Source organism: Oreochromis aureus, linkage group 3 (genome assembly GCF_013358895.1).
Source record: "Oreochromis aureus strain Israel breed Guangdong linkage group 3, ZZ_aureus, whole genome shotgun sequence".
Classification (NCBI taxonomy): domain Eukaryota; kingdom Metazoa; phylum Chordata; class Actinopteri; order Cichliformes; family Cichlidae; genus Oreochromis; species Oreochromis aureus.
The window spans coordinates 74,288,120-74,301,014 of record NC_052944.1 but is presented as its reverse complement, the minus strand read 5'-3'; the positions used below and the strand labels follow the sequence as shown (position 1 = coordinate 74,301,014).

The 12,895-nt window shown below is 39.9% G+C and overlaps 1 long non-coding RNA gene across 1 annotated transcript; it reads right to left on the bottom strand.

Moving 5' to 3' along the window:
• Positions 1–1,756: 1,756 nt before the first annotated feature.
• On the bottom strand, positions 1,757–11,419 carry LOC120437568. Its single transcript, XR_005611243.1, has 4 exons — positions 11,361–11,419; positions 10,405–10,534; positions 4,198–4,530; positions 1,757–3,959 (listed from the first exon to the last, which is right to left on the bottom strand). It is a non-coding gene; the product is annotated as an uncharacterized LOC120437568 (long non-coding RNA).
• Positions 11,420–12,895: the final 1,476 nt, after the last annotated feature.

Genomic DNA, 12,895 nt, shown 5'->3' with positions numbered 1-12,895 from the left:
CAGGACAATGACTCCAAACACACCTCCAGGCTGTGATGGAGGATAGTGATGGAGTGCTGCACCAGATGGCCTGGCCTCCACAGCCACCTGACCTAAACCCAATTGAGATGGTGTGGGATGAGATGGACCCAGAGTGAAGGCAAAAGAGCCAACAAGTGCTCAGCATCTCTGGAAACTCCTTCAAGACGTTTGGAAAACAATTTCAGGTGATGACCTCATGAAGCTCATCAAGAGAATGTCAAGAGTGTGCAAAGCAGTAATCAAAGCAAAGAGTGGCTGTTTTGAAGAACCTAAAATATGAAATATGTTTTGAGTTATTTCACACTTTTTTCTTTACTACATAATTCTACATGTGCCCATTCATAGTTTTGATGCACTCAGTAAGAATCTACAATGTAAACAGTTATGAAAATAAATATTTACTAACATTTCTTTTTACATTCATAGTAGAAAAGTGCTATAAAAGAAGATTGCCATTTACATTACTCAGGTTTAATGTACTCATACTTTAAGTAGTTCCATGTTGTGCTGCTTTCCGCTTTTACTCAACTATATTTTTATTGCAATTATTGCACTTCATTCTCCATACTATTTATTTTAGTGCTATTATAAAGTCTAAATAAGTTTTCAAATTAATTTAGAAAACCAGAAAATCACCATGAAACACTGTTGAACCATGTGTGAAATAAATGAAATGAATTTTATGTTTTGCTTCATAAAAATCAAATTGCCCTTGAATTGGACTAAAATGAAACTAATTATCTTGTAAACAGCAGATTAAATAAATAACTATAAATATATTGTTTAGATTAGAATTTTTTTAATATATATTTATAAGGAAGCTGGATAAATAATAACTGTTGACTGATAGAGGAGGGGTGGCATTAAACAACCTTTTTACCTCCTTTTAGATATACTAAAAGTAAACATGGTGTGATATTGTAGCCCTCAGTAAAGATTAGAAAGCTAAATCTCAGCAAAACACACGTTTAATAAGTCGTAAACAGACTCTGAAGTGGAAGAGAAACTTTACTTATTGTAGATCACGCTTTCTTAATGCAGCTGCTGTATTATTGCCTGATTGTGTTACAAACACTCTGTGTACCGGTACATCCATCATCTTTTTGGCCGTCATTTTGACGTCCTACTTCACCTGCTCTCTCTCCTGTGATTTACTCCTAGTGTTGATTGGCTGTAGAATGATCAGCACGCATTCACAGCCAGAGAAGGTGGAGCATGGAGGCTGGTGTCCCTATCCTCTCGTCACCATCAGCACCAGCATTATTCCTGTGTTTTTGCAGTTTTTTTAATAAGTTGGGAGTTATCTGCAGTCCTGTTTTCAATTTGGATTCTATTAATTTAGCTTATTAATGTTATCCGACGGCCCATTGTGTGGCATGTTCATGGCCTTCTTCATCTTGATTGCTTTTGCTGGGACTCCCATTTCTCTTATTTGTGTTTGTTTTGTAACTAAATGTCTACATACTTGAAAAGTTTGTTGCAGCATTGTCTTCTGTGTTAGGTTCATTAGAGTCATGGATTGAGCCACTCGAAGATATTTGAGGGCTTGTTCTAACCTGGAAACTAAGTTTCACTTTCATTGTAGCCTAATGTGTCAGCAAAGTTGCCATGTGTCACTTTGTTTCTGCTTGTAACACTTTTGAAGCAACCAATTTGAGGTGTTCTCCCCTTGAGCCCATGTTAAAAGGCTGGCTTCACTACACACCACAGAAAGAGAAACAGAACAAGTGAGTGATGATTTTCAAATATTACTTTTATTTCTGTAGTGCAGCACATTGCAGAAAAGCATTAACAAGTGAACATTCCAGTATATCATACATATAAACAAAAATCACATTCATGCTCCAGACTGCAGCAGTCAGTCATAAATCAATCAACAAATATGAGTCAAAACTATTTACTTTGAACATTTTTCATATCTCACATGTTCCTGTGTGCAAAGTAAATATCTTTAGATTAAAAAAAAATCTATCCGCGTGTATGATCTCCTGACCTGAAAGAACAAAACACATCAGACTTCTTGTGTTTTCCTTTTAAAATAGTTTTTTTACTCCATCGTTTCTTTTCTGCATCTTTTTATTGTACTGACACTTCCTCACTGGTCCCATTTAGTCCCATTTTGTGGTTTGTTTACTCCCTGTCGTTTCACCATCATCACTGATGTTACTGCTGTTTTTACAGAGTTCTGCAGTATTTAAACATGAACGTGGATATTTGACCTGGTTTAATATGATCACCACTCATCTCTTCAAGCGGTTAGTTAGTCTGTTAGTGTAGTGATGTGTATTAAATGCATTTTTTAATGTTTGAAGTTACGAACAGCTGCAGTGAGTGCTTAGAGCCACTAGATGGACGGATGGATAGAAAATAGTTTGAAAAGCCTTTACTTTGCTCACACGAGTCACGTTTGACATCAAATTGTTATCTAGAAAGAAGAGTTACATTAACTAGTTATTTACATGAGAAAGGATGGAATCAGAAACTGTGTAGTGTTTGTGATCCTGGCTGTCGACTATTTCAGACTTCCTCTAAGCTACACTGACATCACTCCTCCTTGGAGTGAAAATGAAAATGTTTTAGTTTTAATTCAGTATTTTAGTGTCTTCTGCTCCTTACATAGTGTAGTAAAGTTTCCTTTATGCAGTGGGTTTGTCTTTAGTGTCTGGTCGTTCTGACATTTTAAGCTGAAAAGCTTCACAAAGGTCAAAGGTTACAAATTCAATTCTCTGAGTAACACATCCATATCATAACCTGCTATAATGTTTCTATGATAATGAATAAATAATAAACTTAGCTGCTATTGGGGAACAAACATGTTCCAAACACGACAGATGAAAATTTCAACCATCCTGTCCTATTATATCTTTTTCTCAGTTTTGTTTTTAAGTCAACGTCAGAGTTTACCTCTCTGGGTCAGACCACAAGACTTAGAGTAGGGGTGTCAAACATAAGGCACGGGGGCCCTAATCTGCCCATCAGAGGCCCACTGGGTGGCTTTGGAAAATGCAGCTTTGCTGCTTTACAGCTGACGACCTCATCAAAGGTGATTCATACGACACCAAAGTAAATAAACAATAAACAGGCTGTTAAGTTACAGAAAGTTCCTGTTTTTTCACCATCAAGTACAGAAATTTATTAGAGAAAACTCAGAGGTGCTGGTAAAGTTGCACTTCTCTTTCTTACACTGAGATATGTCAGATTGAACGTGCACTTAAACTACTTTACATTGAGGGGAGTTTAATGTGGCCAACGATGTAAAACCAGTTTGACATCCCTGACCCAGAGTCATTCACTAATATTAATGAACTGGTAAACAACATGCTGTCATTCAAACAGGGTTCACCTTCACTTTTAAGGTCAGTATTCATTCAGATCTGCCAGTGACAGCGATGGAAGAGCAACACCTCCACCTTTTAAATACATTAAATGGAAAGGATTTATAATACGGTGGGCGGTTCCATGTCACTGTGACAGATCTGGATAGATGATGAACATTGAAGCTATTTTACCTTCATACAATAAAGGATTTCAGGTGTTAGAGGTCATTGAGTTACACATAGAGCAGGTGAAACTTGTCACTTATTATGTCCTAATATTTTTTTCCAGGATTTCTCTGAATTATAGCGATTCGGGTAAATGATGCATCATTTGTCTGAACTCTGTAGTGATGTCATGTAGTGTGATCCAGGATTAAATTAAACAATTAGTTTTTAAACCAGTGTTGTTTTGTAAGTTTAGTGTTTTGTTAATTTAAACATACTAAACCGTAGAGACATTTGAAACCTGCTGTTCATGAGGATGCTAGTTAAAATCCCGGTTCTGTTGTTTATGTTTTCTGTAACACAGAAAACCAACAACAGCAGCAACAAGAATCACAGCAGGAACACTCAGACCAGCGATGAGTCCAACAGGTGCAACTGTGAGTTCTGCTGTCTGACCTGCAGGTGAGAAACAGGTGTGAGGTGTCAGCTGTCAGGTAGGTGATGAGTGAAGAACAGAACAGAATCCATTTCCTCTTCAAACTGCTGTCAGACATTATCTACTGCACTCTGATCACATCACTCAGACCAGCTGCTTTCTACAAAGTCTCATCAACAACATCTTTAGAAACAAACATCAACAACCAGGAAGCAGCTTCACCTCTGATCACACACACACTCAACTCTACTCACTCACCTGAAACAGTCAGGCTGACAGTGTTGATGATCTCCCATGATTTTGTCACTTGGTTGAAAATATTACAACTGTATGATCCATCATCAGCAGTCGTCACATTCTTCAGAACCAGAGACACGTCTCCATTATTCAGATTCCTGTCCTGCAGATCCACCCGGTTCTTAAAAGATGGATGCTGCTCTTCTGGATCCAGCTGATCATCTCGGTAAAAAAGCACATATTCATCTCCCAGGTCAGCTCTGATCCACTTCACAGCTCTGATGGTTTTGTCTGATGGAACTCGACATGGTAGAACTACGTCCTGTCCAGACTCAGCTGTAACAGTGTTCTGGGCTGAAAAAGGAAACCACACAGAGCACAGAGGTTAAAGTTCAAAGTACAACTGTTCAGTTCTACAGCAGCCAATCAGAGACAGGATCAGAGACCAGTGAACCCCACTGAACCAAAGAAGAGGAAAAAAAAACCCCAAAACTTCTTGTACTTTATTTTAGAAGAAAGTCGCCAAACCTTTGAAGCTGTAAGTCAGATCAGACTCCTGTTATATACAAGCAGTTTTCAGTTTTCTCTTGGTAGTCTGGCTTCCTCCCACAGTCCAGAGACACGCAGTTAGTTGTATAATAAGTATTAAATCATAGACATTAAAGACATTTTTTAAAGACACAGGAGAATCTGATGATCTGGCTCTTTGAGATAGAGGAAGAAATAAGCAGATGTGGGCAGCTGGGCGAGGTTTCAGTTCTCAGTGAAGATCAATGCGGTAACGCCCACTAGAAAGCATAGAGGATGGGACTGGTTTATTTGTTTGTATGGGGAAAAACAGAAAGGAGTGGGTATTGATAACGTCTCCTGTGGCTGCTGTGGAGGTGGCAGTAGAACAGAAGCCAGTTGACCTTACAGTTGGGCGATATGTGAAATTTTTCCAACCGACATTCGTCAGTCCAGTAAATGACAATAGGTGACTTTTTGATGGGCGGAGCAACGTGATCATGCACAGACTGATTTGCCTGTTTAGAATTTATACGTTTTGTTTGGAGGGAATATTTTACCTTCTTTTCTTCTTTGTTTCAGTATTAATATAGCTGCTTGTTGGATTATTCATTTATTTATTTATTTATTTGAGATGTGCCAAATCGCACTAAAGACTTAACTTTACATCTGAGATTTTTTTAAATGTTTGCTGGGTTTCCACAGAGCATATTTTACCTGGTAACTGGGAGACAGAGAGAGCAAGGAGAGGTTGTTCTGGGTGAGAAGGTGAGAATACAGCAGTGTTGGAGCTATTTGTTCTTTATTTTTATTATTTTGAAATTAGTTAAAGTTTGTTGTTAGTTTACTTATATTTTGGGGTTTATTTACAAGTTTATTTGTCGGTTAATATTTTGTTTTAATGTTTTGTTTGTTTGTTGTTACTTTGTTAAATTTGTCAGTAAGAGCTGTAGGGCCATTTTGTTTCTATAAATAAAGAGACTGGTATAGGACCAGCATGCACTGGGGTGGGCCTATGGTTTTTTACCAGAGCAGGAGAAGCAGCAGGAAGGATCTTGTTATTGCTTGCCAAACTGGATAAATAAACCATAAAAACGCAACTTTCAAGTTTGGACAGCGGACTTCTTTTGCCTGCGTACGAAACATTACCTCAGTGCAGCAGTGGCTTGTGGACTTTAAATTGTGGGACGTTTGGTTTGTCAAAAGTAAAGGAATAGCCACTACAAGCAGTGAGACTGGACCTCGGTGCACAACAGTCTACCTGCCAGCTACACCACCTGAGACTCTGCTGAGCTCGCGAATATTGCTTCCTTCATTGTCTCCTTTAGCAGAGGAGACACTGGCAGCATCCTTAATGAAAGGAGAAGGAAAAATGCAGCCACATGATTCCTGAAAACAAACCACCAGATCAAAGTGCATCTTCGGGACTTTGTAGTTTCATCCATTTCTACATTATAATTATTAATCGGTCTGATTCGCTGAGCTACTCCAAGTCTCCTGCACATCCGTCCTTCGCCTCGTGACGTCTGTCATGGCGGGCAGGGTGAAGAGATTATGACATGAGGCTTTATGTTTGTTTGTGTCGTTTATGTGAACGAAGCTCGGGCCTCGGAGGTTTCGCTGTCCTGAGCCAGCTTGTATGTTTCTATTTTATTTTATTTTTTAATACGTGACAGTTGTTTACAGTAAACAACAGGAATGTTCGCAGCCTGCCGTTCGTGTAGCCGATGACAAAGCGGAAGCTGGAGGAGAGCTCACCTTCAGCGGCGAAAACCACGACGAAGAGGATCGGCAGAGCCCAGCAGAGAGACGTAAGTGTTAGTGAAGCCATTCCCGTTTATCCCGGTACATCCCAAACACTAACACACTCTATGGATTTAATAATTTTCCACTTTAACAATGGAGGAAACCCGTAGACGCGACCACTGAGAGATACTGTTGGTACGGAAATACATACCAACAGTGTTTCCGGTGTTCCGGAGTGGGTGGGGTTTTTTTTGTAAGTCTAAAAATGTTTATAAATATAAATATTCTGCAGTCAAAATTTCTATTTATAAAGGATTTATATGTAAAATAATCTGTAATGTCATGTACGGTGGATCAGTGAGTGTGCATCCATATGTGCAGGCAGTAGCGGTTTTAGATACGGGCAACACGGGCGATTGCCCGGGGCGGCATCGTGGCGGGGGGCGGGATCACGGGCATCGGCAAAAAAAAACAATTGCTCGTACTCATGCTGCCCCGACATCAGCCAGCGCATATTGGGAATGGCATAGGGGCCGATCGGTTTTCTATCGCCCATCTGCTGGGAGTAAGGGCGCCCTCCGTTTGCGAGGTCAGGAGAGGGCGGGGCGGCGGGGGATTCTCTGGCTGGCTGGAGCAGCATCTAATAACCAACTCGCAAAATAAAACAAAATAAAAACAAACCAACAAACACAAAAACACCAGACATTATGATACAGACTTATAATTTCCACCGATGTTTTTTTCAAAATTCTATACACAAAAAGTGAGCGCGAGAGCCCTCGGTGCGCCTGCTCGCTGCTGAAGTCAAAGTAAACTTTATTGTCATCTCTGCTACATACAGTCCAGCATACAGAGAGACGAGACGACGAGGCTCCAGTTACAGCAGTGCAAGTAAACGAACAATAAATATTTAAGAGTAAAAAAATAAATATACACTTTAGGACTCGGGGTAGAGGGATCAACAACAATTTAAAATGTATATTTTATATTTTGTTGATTTAAAGTCTCACACATAACCCGTTTTTAAAGTTAAAAAAGAGAAAAGAAGAGGAAGAGTGTAGCGACTTCCACAGTCGCTAGAGGCCGGGGACTGAGCCTGCCTATTTGCCTGACGCGCTGTCAACTTTACACAATAATGCGAGAGGTGGAATTGCTTGCTTGTTTATTAAAGTGCTTGAAAAGTTTACAGAGCAATGTGATCGGCTCGCGATTCAAACTCTTAGAACTTCACAGGCTGTAATGTAAGAAGGGGAAACTCATTGTGCTGCGGTCAACAAAAACTACGGCTACCCAGCCCTGCTCTGTCAAAATCAAACCAGTGAAAGACAGACTAACAACAGCCTCTTAATGTCACCGCTAGCACCCACGTGACTCCCGTTACACATCACCATAGCAACCAAACAAATAAAAACCCAGTCATCATTAAAATTCAATACATTTAATTATGGCTCCTACAAGGAAAAACGAGCAAAAGATACAGGTAAGCAGATGTGTCATTGGATAACGGCAGGTCATGTATCCTAAAACATTAAGAATCAGAATACTTCCTGGAATCTATATTTTTTGTTTTTCACAGTGGGTTCACACTAAAACAAAAACCCAACAGGATATTTTCTGTGAGTTGACAGAAACTTTCTCTTCTTCTGTAATTTTAAACATTTATTTCTTACAATTTAAATCATGCTGACACATTTCTTTCATTTACCACAACAGAATTTCTTTATCATGTAGTAAAAAATTAAGAGGTATTGTTGAAATTGCTCTCTGTCTAGTTAACTTAGACCAAAGTTAACTTAGACCAAAACTTCTGGTCTCACCACTGGCGCCATTGTCCACCTCTCAGTTTTAAGTAGACGTATACATTGAGGGCTAGCAGGAGGGGCTATGCGCTTACCTGCTGCTCTCTGGCAGGTAGCTCCATGCCCTCCTGGGTTTTAAATGCATCTTAGAACACACACACATCAACACTACATACGAGCAACCCCCCCCCCCCCCCCGGCTTCTGCTCCGCGGCTGCTGAGTGACCCCTCATCTGGGACTCTCCTCAGCTCTTTCTGGGATAGTGACACGGCTGCCCCTCTGTTGGTCTTCCTTGGTCTCTTGTGTTCTGTGTATAGGGCTTTGGAGTTGATGTCACGCCACAGTGCATTGTGGGATCGCAGCGCCATGTCAGAAGGCCACAAATCAAAACAAACACACTGTGTTGGAAGCAGGACTGCCAGAACCATGCTTAAAATCAGCGCAAAAGACAAAGGGCTGTATCGCGAACGATTGTGTCCAGACGCCAAGAGACGGTACTTTGAAAAAATAGCGTGCATCGGTAATGTGGACCCGTATGAAAAAAGGCAGTGGAGTGGAAACCCATTACAGCAAGGCTGGGATGGTCTACTTGGTAAAGTAAATCCTTTGGGCATCTTTCTTTGCCTTTAGACAATAATTCTGATGGCAAAAGAACCAAACAGGACAGGAAAAAAAAGAAGAAAAAGAAAAAGAAACTGCTCTTCATACACTAAAATATCTCAGGGATTAGTTAAAACATCTTTACACTGACAGAAAGAGGAGCTTGACTAGTCTGACCCACTTAAGTCCTTTATCCTACTCCAGGATTTCTCTGTAGCCAATCCTCAAATAGTTGAAACATTTAAACTGCCTATTTTAAAACACCAAATATCCCCTAAACTATCATCCTAAAACACTTTAATATCATTTTAGGTCATCTTACAACATCATCATTAAAGATATATGGCTTACAGCTATGTGTGATCACTCCTGCATCTATTAGTCTAATCAGGCATAACATAGACAGAGGTAACATGACAAAGTAGCTGAGGACATGTGAATCCGTGATTCTCATGCCAGTGATTGTCTGAAAGGTGGGCTACAGAGAGAGGCAATAATAATAGGACTAACAGCATTAATATTATATACATATGACTGCAGTCTTGCTTCTAATGACAGTTTGATCCCAGAGGACGTTTATAGGGAAAAGATACATTTTCATAGGCTGAATTTATCATAACTATTTTATGACCATGAAAAATTAAATCCTTCTGTTTGGTTCTGATGACTGATAGAACACTATAATTCTCATTTTAAATTAAAATAAATAAATAACATGCTGGGGATCCTAATTCAGGGGCACTGCCATCGGGCGAGAGACGAGGTACCCCAGCGAGTCACAGAGCTAACACAAAGAGACGGGCTACCATTCACACTTAGTGATTCAGGCTGTGGGAGGAAGTCGGCGTACCTGAAGAGAACCCACACAGGCCCTGGCCAGATGAGGACTCAAACCCAGGACCTTTGTGATATTTATTTAATTTTTAAAATGGTCTTCAGTTAACTGTTCCTGATATGAAGTCATAAAAATGCAATTAGGTCCGTATGTTTTTGTAAAATGTCTCTGTACAGCACCACAGTGGATTTTAATCATACAGCAACACTGTGATGAAGGTCAGACTTTCAGCTTTGATACAATTCTCTGTTCTCAGGGGGGATAAAGTAACTGGACGACTGACTGACAGCAGTTTCATTATAACTTTGTTTAGTTTTTCTGATGACGTCTCTGAGGGCCTTACATTTAAAATTACAGTCAAACTTTATAAAGTTCAAACACACTGAATCAGCTTCAGATATCATGGCTGCTTCATAAATGCTGAGGGAACAATCCTCACCTGGTCATGAAGCTGCTGTCAGTCGTCCCATTACTCATCAGCCTCTGCAGGAGACTGTGTATGAAAACGGCCAAAGCTCCTAATGCTGAAAGTCTGCACTTCACTTACACTTTGATTGTTTGACTGAAATCTCACTTTGGTGGTGAGCAGAGGCAAAACTACAACGACTGCAACTTATTTTATCATTATTATTTAGTTAAAGCTGACTCGCGAACAAGTGTCTGGTTACATAAACTCAGAAAAGAGTTACAGCTCAAACATGGCCGTCATCGCTGCGCTCCTGTAACTAAAAATGACACACCTGATGATGATGATGATGATGATGATGGTGAGATGGTCTGAGGCTCATGTCTCCTGCAGTCAATGGTTGGTCTGATGTTCAGGTTCAAGCTCAGGAGAACACAGGATTAAGATGTCAGTGAATAGTCGTACTAGAAAAGCAGAGTAAAAGTACTGAGTTACAGTAACTGAGTAAAATTACATTATTACATTTAAGATAAACGAAATATTTTTCTCTTAATAAAATAAAAGGGAAAATGTGATTTCATTACGAAGGTTGGAGTTTTATTTAAAGAGGAATAAACAATCTGTAAACAGAAATTAAATGTTTAGTTTCTGAAATTTCATTTTCCTGTTTCTGACGGGATCCAGTGTCACTGAAGTCAAATCCATTCATAAAAATGAGTGAAGTTCGTCAAAAGGAGCAGTGATCACTGGTCTAAATTAACTTCATGTACTTATTAATGGTGTTTAAAAGATGGTTTTTAATCAAACTGTTTTAGATTGATGGCCTGTGGTCACAGACATGTTACTTCCCCTTAGAAGATTAACAACCCTGTGAGGAAACGCCTGCAACGTCTTTTTTCTGTCCCCCAGAAAAAGAAAAATTGAGCTCCTTTAGTTTCTGTTTAAACCACAAACGGCTCAACCTTAAACACTAACGGTCACTTTGTGCAGCACAAAAACTTTAAAGGCAGTTACAGTTGACTAAATGGATGAAAATGTTAAATGTCGTATTTCAGACTCTCAGCTGTGTTGATATAATGAGTGAATGATTTGAGCTTTTCACTGCCTGCTGTGTTTCCTCGACTCCTGAGCAAAGATGAAGAGTCAGTTCAGACCTGCAGTTGGTCCTCGTGGTGTTTGAACTTGAATTCAGCCTGATTTGTTTTTCATGTCTTCTCCTCCATCATCAGTTATCAGGAGAGCAGACAGTCAAAGTACAAGAATTCAAACAAACACAGAGATTCTACTTACAGAGCAGACACAGCACAGATGTTTCCTTCATCGTCCTTCTCACTCATTTGAGCTTTTTTCATTTCTGTCACTGACACCAAGTAAAGCCCGCCCTCTTCCTCTGAGCACCAGCTTTCTATTGGTTCAAACACAGTGAGCTGTCAGTGGCCGTTTATCAATATGCGTACTTGTGCGTACTTGCGTTCTCGTGTACTCGTGATACGTCATCAGTCAGAGACCAAGTACTGTTCCAATTCGAAGTACGCATCACGCCGAGAACGCGAAAAAGTCCCGGATGTGTTCTCGATCCGCCCGTTTTATCGAGCATGCATTGGTGTAGACTTGGGACAGCTAAATATCCCAGAATGCATTTCGTCCAAAACTCAACAGCGGACTCCCGGCACATCGCCCCCCCCGCTCGCGGACTTCTCTCTACTCAGGTTAAAGAAACTCCAGCAGCTGTCTATAGTATTGAGTGTCCACTAGAATAGAAATAAAAGCGTTCTAACATCTCACCTGCTTGTTTTTATTAAGGTATGTACACGTATGTACATGTACACTATTTTTATTAATAGAGGTTTCACTACTGAGGTTAAAAATGATATATAAGTCACGTAGATCACTTCTAAATGTTAATGTTTGGTTTATTTCAGTGTTTTATTTGTTCCTGAGTAAACCGGTTTGGCTGTGATTAAAGTTAAGCTTCATAACATGTTACTCACAGTTAAATTAGGAGGGACGGCAGTAAAACTCCGGACCTGTGACATCATCACGCACGCAGGTGTTCCGACTGTACAAATCACGAGTCCGTGCTCGCGTACTTGAGAATTGAGAAACGGCCGACGAGTCCGTGCTCGCGTTCTCGGCAGGTACGTACTCCCGTGCGTTCTCGGCGGGTACGTACTCACCGAGAACGCGAGTACGTACTCGCGTACTTGGGCATTGATAAACGGCCAGTGTGTGTGTGTGTTTGTGTGTGTGTGTGTGTACACCCCCTTCAGTGAGAGAGGCAGATATGAGCTGAAACCCAGGAATCAAACCAGGGACACTGCTGTTATGGAGCTGTTTTCTTGCTTGGAGAAATAGCTACCCTTCACTTACCGACACACTGTATGTCCTGATTGTTTGTTTTTTTTCAATATTTCTCTTTTTTTTGCCTACTAAACTTTGAATTATTTCAAGTAAACAGAACAGTAAAACCTAAAATTGTGGAAATATATATATATATATATATATATATATATATATATATATATATATATATATATATATATATATATATATATATATATATATATATATATATATATATGTATTGTTGGAGAAATCTCCCAAATAGAAGGCTGCCAAAGTAAAACAGAGACACAGTGAGACAATATAATCAATCACATGTACATGGGGTGAGCGTCTCAAGAGACAGTCACCCAGTACTCTTCTTTATTGCAGGTTATATAGGCATGTAGGTTACACAGCAGACGGAGGCAGTCTCCGCCTGTTCTCAGAATATAGATTGCTTAACTGACAAATGCATATCTTACTAAACATTCTGTCCGTAC